Source organism: Balaenoptera borealis (genome assembly GCF_965194805.1).
Source record: "Balaenoptera borealis genome assembly, chromosome: 5".
NCBI lineage: Eukaryota > Metazoa > Chordata > Mammalia > Artiodactyla > Balaenopteridae > Balaenoptera > Balaenoptera borealis.
The window spans coordinates 47,584,741-47,599,494 of record NC_138862.1 but is presented as its reverse complement, the minus strand read 5'-3'; the positions used below and the strand labels follow the sequence as shown (position 1 = coordinate 47,599,494).

The following is a 14,754-nucleotide window of genomic DNA, read 5'->3' as shown; positions in this document are numbered from 1 at the left end:
ATATTCTTGCCTCCTTTATCAAAGATAAGGTGACCATATGTGCGTGGGTTTATCTCTGGGCTTTCTATCCCGTTCCATTGATCTGTATTTCTGTTTTTATGCCAGTACCATACTGTCTTGATTACTGTAGCTGTAGTATAGTCTGAAGTCAGGGAGCCTGATTATTGTTTTTTACTATATATATTTTTTCTCCTAAATATGAACCCATTTCTCCTGAGGACTTTCACTTAAATTTTTCAAAGCAGAGATAAGCTACTTCTTTAGGGATTACATATAAGATATCTTAAAGAGTTGGTAGGGGGAATAAAATATACTCTATTTTATAATAAATTTATATATAGTTATTATGTTACATTGCCTATATCACCTAATAGTCCAATGTCTCATTCACTCATACTGTTTAATAGGAACACATTTTAAAATAAGGTGTGCTACAGAGTCATAAATATAATTTATAGTTCTTTCCAAGGTACTTTTACTCTAAGCTTTTCAATCATTCTACAAGTATAAAATGAGACCTTTTAATGAATGAGCAATTTGAGGCATCATCTAACAAAGTCTCACTTTTCTCCTGCCTATAAAAGATGGGTAAGAATGACTGAATTATTGTTGCAAATCTACATTGCTCTATGTTTGACAGAGTCTTTGGAAATTGGTCTCAGCTACATCAGGACAGGTGTATAAAGAAGTCCAGGACTGTGAAATCTGTACTGTGGACTCTGAACAATGGAATTCTCTAGTCCAGCTCTGACCAATAGAAACAATGTGGGCCATGTATGTGACTTTACATTTTCTGGTAGTCACATTAAAAAAGTTAAAGAAACAGGTGAGATAAATTTTAATAACATAGTTTAACTCAAGATATCAAAAATATTATCATCTTGATGTGGAATCAATATACAAATATTAATGAGATAGCTTACATTATTTTTTTTGTTCAAGGTCTTAGAAATTCTGTGTGTAAATTTACAATCAAGTACATCTCAGTTGGGACTAGCCACATTTCAAGTGCTATATCACCCCATGTGGCTCATGGCTACCATATTGGACAGCCCAGCTTTGGAGGTACCATAGCATGGCACTGTGGCGTAGAGAAAAGGAGACAAAGACCAGCTTGGAATCCTCATATATGTCTGTTCCTGGCTCTGACATTTGATACTGAGATGACTGTGAACAAGTGATTTAGCGTCTCTGGGTCTTAGGAGGCTGTGAGGAAGGTTAAATAATATATCATATTTGAAAGTGCTGTGTAAGATCATAAAGCACCATGCATGTGTAAGGCATTATAACCCCCTTTTATTGTAGATTTACTCTCATGACTTGTACAAGGCCACATTCCCAGTTGGTAGGAGAATCAAGGATAGAATCTGGGGCTTCTGACTTCTAGCCATCTGCTTCAACTATCGGCTGTTCCTAAATTGCTGGCTTAAAAATAAAACCCAAACGTTTTTGTTTTTAAAAAATGAGGAAGGAAGAGAGTGGCAGCAAGAAGTAAATTCCATATTAAATGGTTAGGGTCTTCTTGGTCACTGTCATAATGTTCTGCAGTAAAATTATACATATAGGATATTTATATACTTATATATCAGCATTACAACCATCAAGGATCGGACTTTATTGCTGTCATATAATACAAAACCCTACGTTCTTCAATGTTTCGAACAACTTCTAAATTGAAGTGTGGTTTCCCCACTCTATTTATCTCCAAAATATAGTACAACCACAAGAAAGCCCTTCCACACTGGGCTTGATTAATAAAACAGATATGGATCAATTCAGCAGGTTTTCCATGGATATTTTTGGTTACAGATGTAGCTCATTAATCCACATGTGTGAGACACCATCTCTCTAGTGTGAATCCAAGAGACACATTAATCTCTGAACAGAAAGTGGAAATAATTCAGTTCAATTCACCATATTATTTAGTGCTTACTGTGCGTAAGACACATCAGGTATTTTAAGGAGCAAATGGAGCTTGTTTCTCTGATAAATGTCACTTAGAAATATGTTATTCAACTTGAGGAAAATATGGAGTCTAGCAAACTGTCTATGATATATGATTCAGGAATCTATATTTTCAGAAGGTATAAAGATGATCAGAAAGGAAATTCCAGATTTTCCAAAAAATAACTTAAAAACTTACATTCTTTACTTTTGGAGGGCATACAGAGGATTACTTATTATGATCTATTTCTCTAAATGTAAGTCTACCATAGTTTTCATATTTAAATTTTTGGGTCATTTTCTACATTTGTTTCAAATGAATTTCTTCCTAGAACTTAAAAACCACATGAAATATTTAGTTTTATACTATGTGAAATTAAGCATAAGCCAAGTTCATTTTCACTGAGAAGACATGCATTCAAGTTCTTTGTTCCCTTTCAGTCAAAATTCCTCCTTAAAAATGACTTTCATCTGGTTATTTTTTACTAGAAAACTATCAGAATATAAGCTTCAGTTCTGCCTGAATTGACTATGTTGAATAAATATAATTTTTATTTTCACTTGCTGAATCATTGCTGTTGACCATTGAATGAAATCATTTATTGAACAACCTTTACATTTTCTTGCTTTTGCACCCTAGTTTAAAAACAAAGTTTAATTTTTTAAAAATTCAATAAAATGTATTTTTGATATTTCCATCATAACTTTAAAAGCAATTCCTTTCCTCTGCCCTATAATAACCACCTTCTGCATTTTTATGATTTAGTTTAACATTATTATTGTAATTTTTTTACTGGGTGAGCCCATCAGTGCCCTTGGCAGCAAGATTTTGTTACAAGAAATCCAGAAGCAGCTGAGCTTTAGTTGGCTGCAACAGTCATACAGTTTCTCTGGATTGAGTTCAGAACCTTACCCTGACATTATGAATGTAACACACGTCATGCCTCCTCCTTCAGCTTCTCCAAAATATGTGATTGGCTTGAGTTCTATAACCTGTTGCTTAAATGAGCATATATTTTTTTAATTCAGTGGTTTTGCATTATAAATATTTCATTTGGTTAACATCTGGCCTTGATGGAATTAGTGGTACCCGTAGTAAAATGTGATACATTAGGAAAATGAATAATGTATTTGCATTTCTCCAGGAACTCTGAATGGATTCATTCTAGACAGGATGTGGTCATGTGCATTAACTATAGGGCTAGATGCTGTGTTTTTCTTTTTGTTCAACTGCACCTCCAGCAAGAACACAAAAATCTGAGGAATCTTAACTATTCATTCTTTCAATTACTAAATAAAATTAAATAGACTATAAAAAGCCATTGTACTATTAAATATTAGGAAACATTGAGTTGTGTGTCCAGAAGTCACACTTAAGACCAGGCAAGGGTAATATGCATAAGATGGCTGTGGATACTATGAGATAATGTCTACTCGTCAGAAATGGATGGTATTTTTTTCTGTCGAAGTTCAAAAGTTAATGATGTACTTTATATTTTAATTGCTTTTACTGAGAGATCTGTTAAGGATAAAAGAAATTCTGGCAATGCTGTTACTATTTTTCACTGTAGATATATTCAATATTGTATATGAATGAAACCATATACGTTATATCATGCTCTGTTTCATACATCCTAGATTGTCTTTAGGAAAATTTAGTACATGGCACTTCAGTCATCTGAAAGGAATCATTTCTTTTTTTTTTTAACATCTTTTATTGGAGTATAATTGCTTTACAATGGTGTGTTAGTTTCTGCTTTATAACAAAGTGAATCAGCTATATGTATACATATATCCCCATATCTCCTCCCTCTTGGCGTCTCCCTGCCACCCTCCCTATCCCACCCCTCTAGGTGGTCACAAAGCACCGAGCTGATCTCCCCGCGCTATGTGGCTGCTTCCCACTAGCTATCTACTTTACATTTGGTAGTATAGGAATCATTTCTTCATTACAACTCATAAAACTGTAAAGTATCAGCCAGAAAAAAAAATTGGCCCAATTAAGAGAAATTTGATAATGGTAGAAAAGCACATACAGACATGACTGGGAGATGATAAGATTATTTTAATTTTCCCACTTGCACTGGAATTATTTATTTTACAAATCTCCAGATCTTTTATTACTTAAAACCCTCTGCTGAATCATGAAAAGAAGCTTAAGTTAGCAATTTTCCTCTGCAAAATCTAGCTTCTAGCATCTGGTGAACACTTGGATATCTAGTCAGGTCCTATGGCAATGATTATTTTAAGACTCTATTCAACGTGCCTGGGCTTAAAAATCAGCTCGAATCACACTCTGCACATGTATTTTACTCTCAGGGATTTAAAAACCTGGCATTAGTAGCGATGGTCTCAAGGCTTTTGCAGTGGAGATGAAGGTGGGAGATAGGACCTGCAGGCAGGCCGGGTACCCCAGGGTCTGCCAACAGCCCCTGTCTTCCGAACAGCGACAGTGAGTTCCGTCGCCGCAGCCGCCGCGCCTGTGGACCACCGGCCACCAGGCCACCGCGCCCTCCATGGCTTCTCACACTTACATATAGACTCGGCCTGCCTGCGGAATCGAGGACTACCGTCCTTGCTTGTGCTTTCCTGTGGCACGTCTGGGGCTGGTTTCTGTCTCTTCACCCGACGCTACTCCACTTCCGGAACAGCTTCTGAAGTAGAAAAAAAAGAGGATACTTTTACTCAATTGGAAAGACAACAAGAAGCTGGATTATTATCAAAGTGTATTGTTTTGGGATCATAGGAGAAATTACATTACAGCAATGTATAAAGACACACTTCAATAAAAGTTGCTGTTATTGGCCGAAATGTAAGTGCACATTTAGTTGATATTAGAGATCTTTGTATGCTGATTAGGAGAGAGAATAATTTTTTGTATTTCTATGTTTGCAAATATGCACTTATTTATTTTTACACATATACTATATATAGCTTTTGTCCAAATAAACCTTTTTTTCAGTATACAGTTATTGCTTTTCATGGTTATATTATGTGCTAGGTTCCCATTAATTTAATTTCCATTAATACAGGTTACAGATAATTTAGAAAGGATGTGGGCAGTTGCTACAGAGGAAGTAAATTTATGAGGAAGTAATACCTCAGGGAGAAAAGTTAGGTTTATTTAAGAGAAGTGATCTCTGCCATCAACACATTTCCATCCAATTTGCATACAGCAGTATTCGAGTTAGAAATTATTCTCTATTATGTATCAAATCAGGTCTGGTAGAGCTTTAATTCAGCAATACTTTCAGGTTTTCGTCTGAGCTTTTGATGTAATTTAGTTGAGTATGCTTTATAAACCATGTGTAATTTAGACTTTTTACGAGTCATATGGGACTTCTCCCCATTTAAACCGAATTTCAGAAATTTAACTCTGTGTTTTGCATAATAGATAGTCTCTATTTTGTTTTGGTATATTTCACAGAGACTTGTTTAGGAAATATTATTTATATTTGTTGTTCAAAAAAGATTTAAACAGTGAAGCTTTAGAAACTTAGATAAATAAAAGGATTTGAAAGCCAGGATTGGTCGATTAGGAAATAAGTGCAGAATTGGGTATCTAATTTAGAATTTCTGCAATGTGATATAAGTGATGTATTCTAGAACAGTACTATTCAGTAAAACTTTCTGTGATAAAGGAAATGTTCTCGTTTTGCACTGTTCAATATGGTAGCCGCTAGCCACAAATGGCTATTTAAGCACTTCAAATGTGGCTAGTACATTTGAGGAATTGAATTTTTAGTTTTTAATTTTAATTAATTTGGATTTAAATATCCACTTGTGGGTAATGGCTACTATATTGGAGAGTATAGTTTTGGACTTTACCTGTATTGTGTGTTCAACACAAAATGAAGAACTACTTGAATGGTTCTAGCTGCTGAATGTCTATAAAACACGAGTGTACTCAAAACACAAGGCCCAACCTCTGACATGTGTACTTGAGCCTGAAGGGTGGACCCAGCAGCATTCTGAACTTTGGCTCAACTTGTGGATATTCAGACATAAATAAAGTTTGGGTTAACCATAAGTGAGTTGAGAACCTTTTGTCTCTGGAAAGCCATGGAATCTCAAATGATCTCTCGTAATAAAGTTCAGATGGTAAATGGACTCAAGGGCTTGACTTTTCCAGTCCATTGCTTGTGTGGTATGAATAGCAGGTAGTGGAAACAGATACGGAGGAGATGCTCCACTCACATAGCTGCCTCCAGGAAAAAGAAACTCTCCAGATTCAGACTAGATCACAGGAACAGGCTGGTAAATACTTTTGTGCCTCTACCCAAATCATTCTTCACTAAATATTCATTGAGCAGTACTATGTGCAAGGCACAATGCTTAGTGCTGGAGATAAAATGCTGAAAAAAACCAAAAAAGATATGACCCCCGCCCTCATGGTGATTAACTGCATTAGACAATAAGATTTTTTCCAATGTTTTCTTCCTCCAATTTTTTTTTTTCTGGATATGGTGAAAATAAAATAGGAGAAAGATACACAGGATAAATAGAAACACTGAAGATCACGATTATGTGTGTGTCATACATCTTATTCAATTTAGTTCTTTCTGCACAGCTTTCACAGTTCCATAATCAGAAGACAAAACCAGTTTTTGAAATGCACTATTGGAAACAGAGAAAATAACTGAAAAGATCTCAACTTAAATTTTTAGAGCATGAGATGACCATCATCATTTAGCATTTATTGAGTTTTTACAATATATGTTTACAAGGAGTCCTTTCCTATTAGCCAGAAGAATGTCCTTTAAAATAATTACTAATTAAATGCTGTTATAGGAGGACACCTTTTTGCTTTGTCATTCAGAACACTGTAAGAAAGAGTGCTACAATCACATTTATGAAATGAATCAAATTTTTCAATATTTGAGCACCATAGCAACACCTGTTGGGAACTACTAGCTACACAGACCAAATGTAGCTCATTGCATTTCAGTTCATTTTGGAAGAATGAACCAGAAATGTGTCAAAGTACGAAGCAAGAACTATTTAGTCACACTTCTTTTTTTTCCCCTCCACACAGCAACTATATAATTAAATGTATGGTTAACCTGAATTTTTAGATGAGTTTTCCAATGTATCACTGATGGAAATTTAAGGATGAAAAGGATTAAGAATTATATTAAATGAATGCAGCCAGAATACATAGTACTTAAAGTATCTAAAGACCATAAAGTCATTTCTCCCAATACAGTAACTGATAATGTCCTTGAGTTTGTAGACACACACTTTGAAAATAATTTTAAAAAATGAATTACAAAGCAATGGAAGAAATCACAAAGAAGAAGAAAGAGATTAACGTAAGTACTTAAAAACCAGTTGCTTACTAAAAACATTATAAACAACTTAAAAGGTGAAGTGGAATTTGTTTTCTTCTTTAAAATGTTTTGTACTCTGTGGAAGTTTGAAAACATAGCCACAAATTCTTTGACCCTCCTCTGTGTTCCCTCCCATTGAATCTGGAAGGGCTTGTGACTGCTTTAACCCATAGAGCACAGCGGAGGTGACACTCTGTAACTTCTGAGGCTGGGTCATAAAAGGCCAGGAAGTTGCTGCCTTGTTTCTGGAATATTGTCTTTTGGAATTCTGAGCCTCCAATTAAGAAGTCTGAGTACCCTGAGGCCACCGTGCAGAAGCAGCCACATTTAGGTGCCCCAGCTGGCAATTCCAGCCGAGCTCACCCTTCCTTCTATCCCTGCCATGGCACTAAGCATGCGAGTAAAGCCATTTGAGGCCCTTCAGGTCAGCCAGTCTACCAGGTGAATAAGCCATGAGAGAGAAAAAGCTCCCAGCTGAGACCCATAAAATTGTGAGCTACAATAAAATGTTGGTTGTTTTAAAGCCACTACGTTTTGATGGGGCTTGTTATGCAACAATAGAAAACTGGAGCATACCTGCTTGTACGTGTGATATTTTTACAATAAAAATTTAAAAATTGAATGTAAAAGTCACTCTGGGAATTTGTCTGCAAAAATTGACAAAGACAGTCTTAATACCCTTCCTAGAGAAAGAGCTCTTACAGATCACCAAGAAAAAAAGACTAACACCACATTAAAGAATGAGCACTTAAATGAACATAAAATTCACAAAAGAAAAAAAGGCCAAAAACCATGTAAAAAATGTTCAACCTCATTAGTAAGTAAAGGAAATGTGAATTAAACAATTGAATTAAAATTTTGGTTATCAAATTGGCAAAGATAAAAAAAATAATATTAAATGTTGGTTTGGGTAAAGTGGGAGTATACATTGCACAAACTTTCTGGAAAATAAATTAATATTACATGTCCAGAGTTTAATACAATAAGGTTGGTCATTCACTTAGGACCTGTTTTCACCCAGGGATAAGAAAAAAACAGAAACTTCTATCTCACCCTTTAAACTGGGACATTCCAACCTATACAATTAGCTGCAATATGTCTCAGCTCAAAACAGGCCTTAGCTTCTGCTAAGTTTGAAATACGGAAAACATATAATGCAGCTCTTCTCTTTTAGTCCAAGCTTTTGGCAAGACTGTTGCAGAAGATTTCTAATTGAGAGGCAGAAACATCTGCCGTGAGGAAGGCAGCTATTGAAGGAATTCCAGGAGCAGGAGACTGAGTTTGCAGAGCTCAGTGCCATCAGTTTCCTTTTCTACTGATATCTTCTTCCTTCAGAGTAAACTCAGAGATAAGGACGGCAGGGTCTTCCTCCTTCAATAAACTCGGGTTCAGATCTTGGCTCTGCTTCATCCGGTGAAAGTCCTTCAGGATACCCATCATGTCTGCAAAGCTGCTGGCCTGGGACAGAGAGACACAGTAGCTTTGTGTTCTGGTTTGCAAATATCAGGGCTGGCAGAACAAGTCAGGAGGACAGATGGAAGCTCAGGGAGTCTACCTGGGTCTCCTCGGCGATGTCACTAACGGCGAAGGAAGTTGTGGAGTGCAATGAAGATCCAAAACAAGGTAAGCGGGGAGAGACCTTTGAACTTTCTGGAGATAAGAAATCTGTTGTTAATGAAGCCGAAACCGCATCAGCTGCCACGATTTTAGCAATCTGGCTGCGCAGGTGGCGCCGCTCATCGTGCAGCTCCATAGGCGGCTTAGGGCCGGCAGGGCTTCTTCGAGGGCAGGAGTCTCTCCTCCATCTCCTGCAGGCTGGGCCCTGAGGCATTGCGCTGCCTGACAATCAGAGGGCTGGGCTTCCAGGGGTTCCTCAGGGGCCGTGTATGCTCCTGACCCGGGCAGAAGGCTCTGCTTCATCTGTAGCATCCAGGCGATGTGAGCCAGGGTAGGGACTCGGGGCACAGCCCTCAGACCCGGGTCAGAGATGTTGGGCAGCGCCTCCAAGGATTCCGGGGGACATGGCTTCAGCCACAGGTTAGTACCCATCCTTCTCACTACGCTTCGAACCGCCCCCTGCGGCTTGTTTTGCCAGACTGAGACGGTCACATTGGCTTCCATTCCCCACATTTCAGCTGGCTCCTGCACTTGAAGGACAAGGCGGCCACGGGGCAGCTCTGGGGGCTCGGGTAGGCTGGAGGCTGATGCTTTCACCTCAGGCCGTCTCAAGGAACACCAGGCTTCTCCTCCTCAGAGCCCGGCTCTGGCCTCCCTCCCCTCACGGCCCCTCCTACCGCAGCGGCGCCCAGACTCAACCGCCTTCACTTCCCCTCCACATTTCCTTATTAACAACTCTTCCATGGTTCCAGTTGCATTAAAAATGTATGTACTCCTGCTCCACTCTCCTCACAGCAGATGCGGTGAACTTTGAAAGAGTCAGTCAGATCATGCCATTTACCCACTTAACAGCCCCACTCTCACGTCCAATAGTGCCCCATAGCACTTAGATCGGACCTAGATTGCTTTCCCAGCTTCCAGGCCCCATAGGATTCTCACTTTGCCTACCTCCCGATTTTGCCCCCTCTCCCCCTTGCCCTTTATTCTCCAGCCCCGCTGGCCTTCTCCTTATGGAAAACATCGTGCTGGTCCCCGCTTTCAGGCCTCTGCCCTTGCTGTGCCTGGAATGCTCTTCCTCCAGAGCCCTGCATGGCTGGGCTCTTCACTATTTAAATCTCAACTTACATGTCACTTCCTCAGAGAGGTTTTCCTTGACCATCTGATCTAAAGTCAGCCACTCATTTTCATGTATCTCTAATCTAATTCTCTTTCATCTCAGTAGCCCTTATACGTTCCCTACTTAATCATACATTTCATTCATTCGTACATTCATTCAACACCAACACTTCCTATCTCCCCACTCCTCCTCGAGAGCAGGGAACTTGTTTGTTTTGTTCACTGTAACATCCCTTGCAATTGGAACAAGGACGGGCACGTGGTAGTTGATCCATAAATATTTGCTGGATGCCCTGCAAATACTTTTTGTACTTTTGAAACAAAACCAGACATTGTAAGTTATGTGGACATTTTTCAAAGCTTTGATGGTTCTGATTAAAGTACATTGCTTCAATTTCGAAAAAAGAAAAACCCACAAACAATCACAACAACGTAAAATTATTTCAGTAGTGTGATGAGAGCTCCCCTGTCAAATCAGATGCTTTCAAAACTAGACCACCAGTCAACAGGCTCTTTGCTTTGAATTGAAGAATGTGCACCTCCCACCAATATTTTTCGTGCTGCTGAACATGTGATTTATTTACTGGGTAAGGAGCAAACCTTAGTGAAAGACTCCCCTTTCAGCTCTGAAAGTGCTGAAAACAGGGTTTCATCTTTTGAGGCTGGTTTAAAACAAACCTCTGGAATGGGGAGATGTCTTAACTGCCCCACTGAGTAGATGAGAGTTAAAGCTGTTCCTCTTGGTGTCATTCACTCTGGAACTGCAGGAACCTTAGTGGCTGGGTCTCAGTGGCCAACTATGACCGCAAGATTCTACAGTAATGAGATCTGTTTCTATAAAATTCATGAGAAAAATCTGAATTGCTATTTATAGATATGCCACACCATTTCAGAAATGATATAACATTCAGACACTCAGGCTCAAGTTTTGATATGTTCCAACATAGCGTATCCCCACCAATTGTGAACTTCCTCCGCAGCCAGGCGGGCCACATTCTTATGATTCTTGAAGGGATGGGAAATACACATTTATTAAACACATCCTTTGGGCCGGTCTCTTTGCTAATTGTGTTATCTGTACAGTCTCGTTTAATCCTTACAACTGTGCAACAAGTGAGTAAAGGTCATCAGAAGACAGATCCTATTCTCTCACACAATATTAAAGAAGATTGGTCAATTAGGAATCATCGGCAAAACAAAGGAACTGCTTATTCTTATCCCACTGACATTATCCCGGGGTTTAGTTTCAAGTTTTTCAAAGGACACTATATTTTACTGTACTGATTCATGGCAGTTGTCTGGAGCATGGAAAATGTTCATTGATTTAACAATGTTGTTAAATTGGGCACAAGATTTCCACAGGAACTGTGCATTTGAGTTGTTTAGAAATGCCAGGGCTTTAGAAGGACAGTTAGGTGAGGTACCTTGAGGTTCCTGAAAGCTATTCTTACAGTCCCATGCAGTGGTGCATCTGGTTTGGTTTCATTAATAATGTTTGGAGAGCCGGAGCAAGGGGTGGGCGGGCCATTTCCCTTTCTCCACCCATCCGAAGGAACGCCTTCATCCTTCAGCTGATTTTTATAAAAACTTAAGGTTGTATGTCTCAGATAAAACTAGGATTGTGAAATTCCATATCTACTGAAACAGGGTTAATTCTGAATTAATGACTAAATCCTGATAAACTAGGAGAGAGGAAAAAAATCTCCTAAAGTTGTACTAAGCCACTACTGAGGGTCTGGATTGTGGATAACTGGCCTACTTTTAAGTACATTGCAGTTAGAGAGACACTCATTTTCCTTTATTTTTTAATTTATTTAAAAAAATTTTTGGCTGTGTTGGGTCTTTGTTGCTGTGTATGGGATTTTCTCTAGTTGCGGTGAGCGGGGGCTACTCTTCATTGTGGTGTGCAGGCTTCTCGTTGCGGTGGCTTCTCTTGTTGTGGAGCACTGGCTCTGATCATGCGGGCTTCAGTAGTTGTAGCACGCGGGCTCAGTAGTTGTGGCTCATGGGCTCTAGAGCGCAGGCTCAGTAGTTGTGGCACACAGGCTTAGTTGCTCTGCGGCATGTGGGATCTTCCTGGACCAAAGCTCGAACCCGTGTCCCCTGCATTGGCAGGCAGATTCTTAACCACTGCGCCATCAGGGAAGCCCTCATTTTTCTTTATTTTTAAGACCCATATTATGGTCACACAGTTCAAAGAAGCCAAGTATAAATGAACTGGTAGAAGAAAGGACTGAAAAGATCTAAAGATCTAAAGTATATCTGAAATTCCTGCCTGTTTGGAATAAGGAAGGATGAAGTGAGAAATTAATTAACACTTCAATATGTGAATAAATTTGAGAAATAGTGACTTTAGTTTAGAAAACTGGAGAGCAGAAGCTTCAATGGTTGGAATCTAAAATTAGGCCTTCATAATGCAAGTTAAGAAGAGAGAATTGAGAGGAAGTAGTCAATGAGATTTTCATTCTAGGTACATCCTCCTGACACTTTTCCAATTGCTAGAAATATATCAAATGTTTCCTAGAAGTTCCTCATCCTTGCTGAGAAATTGTAGCCCTTTTCAAATGAAACTGTTAGATAAACTTTCAGACAGGATAAAATAGTAAGAATATAATGGTGATTCAAGGTGTGGTCAGAGGTCTTCTAAACAACAGAGTTCAGGAAAAAGACTAAGGCTATGTTTTTATATCTATTCAAGGAGAATCTAGTATGGAGTCTCTTTTCAGTTATCCAGATATTTTGCATTATACAGCAATATTTAAATTGAACAAACAAGTGCAAAGTAAGTGATTTCCTCTGTTTGGGCTGACTATATTTTGACATCCTTGCATTCAATCACCTTAGCATTTGCATTATGATCCATTAGTATATTCATCCATATAATTAAATAATTGAGTAATTGATTAATTAAACACTATACCTCATCTAAGATGACCTGTGAAGCAATTTGTTCTGGGCAAGTTTAAGAAAAACGCTTTGGGTGAGTAAAATTTGATTTGGTTTCACCTCCAGTTAAAAGTGGATTTATTCTTATTGAAGACTAACTGATGATACTGATTCAGTAACAGCTAACTAATTAAAATGATGCCCCCAAATAATCATTTTATGTACCTTTGAAATAAGTGTGAAAAACTTCAAGTGTATCTTAGTAGTCACTTGTCTGTGGAATAACTTTGATGCAGAACATGGTAGAAAGAAGCAGGAAGGAGAAAAAGTGTGCTCTGTGTGTTTGAGATATGGTCAGTGTTCTGAAATACTCCAGAATCTTCGCAGAGAAGGACTGCAGTCAGACTCTCGGGACATCAGAACGTGGTTGAGCTCCATTTTTGATGGGAAAATATTGACTTCAATGTTTTTGATGATAGTTTTTTTTTTTTTTTGCACTTGAATGTGATGGTTCCTCTTACCCCCATAACAATCAAACATATTGTCCATAATCCAAGGTCAAGTTGGATTTCCAGGGAGAGCCTTCACAAAAAAGTTGCCCTAAATTAAGCCATAACCCAGTAGCAATAGTAATAGTTACTACTTATTGAGGATGTCTTACTTGACAAGTTCTGTGTTAAGTATATTAACATATATATTATATTATTTAATCCTTACCATGATTCTACAATAAAGCAATCTTCTTATACTTAAGATCCTTTAATAAAATTTTAAATTAACTCATACACACACATATATACATTTTGAAGACAGAGTTTATGTTTTGCTCCCCTTTCTCTCCTCAGCACACAATGAGTGGCTCATAACTGGTACCTAGAAAATATTTGTTGAATTAAATGAAATGTCACTTCCTGTGCTTTTCCTGAGGGAAGGGTTTTTATCAATCATTTTGTCCTTTGATGTAACTCTGAAGACACTCAGGGATGAACAGGCACTGGAAATTTTTAACCCAGCTAAGAAACGTGGATCGACTTGTCTCTGTGCTCTTGGGTCACTGAGGAAAGGCTGGCATAAAGTAAGGTTGAAGGGGGATTGTGGAGGGATTGGTGGGAAGGGAAAAATATTAATTCTGGTGAAAATATCTGGGTTGTAAACATAAAGAAATAAGAAAGTCGAGAGACTGTGAACTTGATAGTTTTCTGTGGAGTGTCTGAAATCTGACAGATGATGCTTTGAACTGAGAACATCTGCAAGACTGGCCTTATACGCAAGAGAAAGGAGGGTCATGGTTGTGGGCAAACTCCCAGATGAATGCAGTCGTACTTTCTGTGCATTTCAGACCCTGGTTCATTAGATTTTCCAGTTGCTGATCAGACCCTTCTCCATACTGCTTGGTTCCTGATGGTCCCTGACGGTTCTTATGGCTTTGGTGTGCTGCATATAGGAGGATCATGGGATGACACAGAGTCTAAGAACTGAGTCTTAGTCTTCTGCCTCCAGCTTTGATTAATCCATGGAGTCTATTGATCGAGCATCCAGTCATCCCAGGAACCATCACTGTCAAGCACAGTGTGCACGCGTGGTGTCATGCAAAGCAAACTAAACAGGCTCCATGCCTCGCCTCCAGGAGCTCCCAATAAAAACCAGACAATAGATGGGGTGAACTCACTGGGGCAAACAGACACACAGCTGTATAAACAAAGAAGTACAACAAATTAGAGAATTTTGGTATGAACTGTGAGTGCAAGTGCTCTGTCTGTGCACTGGAAGTGAGGGGAAATTCTGCAAGTTGCAGAGAACTTGCTGGAGTCTGTGTGAGGGTAAGGAGCGAGCAGGTGATGGCAGTGCTGGAATCATCCTC

The 14,754-nt window shown here is 38.7% G+C and overlaps 2 protein-coding genes and 1 pseudogene across 7 annotated transcripts in view; 1 reads left to right on the top strand and 2 right to left on the bottom strand.

The window, feature by feature from the left end:
• Positions 1–4,472, top strand: part of LOC309628821 (uncharacterized protein) — a 70,939-nt gene extending 66,467 nt beyond the window's left edge. For both annotated transcript variants that reach the window (XR_014244728.1, XM_082392245.1), the window contains one exon: positions 4,264–4,472. The gene's annotated coding sequence lies outside the window, so the exon portion shown is untranslated. The remainder of the gene's footprint in view (positions 1–4,263) is intronic.
• COL8A1 (collagen type VIII alpha 1 chain) overlaps positions 1–14,754 on the bottom strand; it is a 156,253-nt gene that overhangs the window by 52,168 nt on the left and 89,331 nt on the right. For all 4 annotated transcript variants that reach the window (XM_082392093.1, XM_082392091.1, XM_082392090.1 and 1 more), the window contains one exon: positions 4,479–4,598. The gene's annotated coding sequence lies outside the window, so the exon portion shown is untranslated. The remainder of the gene's footprint in view (positions 1–4,478; positions 4,599–14,754) is intronic.
• LOC309628799 (mitochondrial fission regulator 1-like pseudogene) lies at positions 6,352–11,505 on the bottom strand (annotated as a pseudogene). Its single transcript has one exon. The product of its transcript is annotated as a mitochondrial fission regulator 1-like pseudogene (transcript).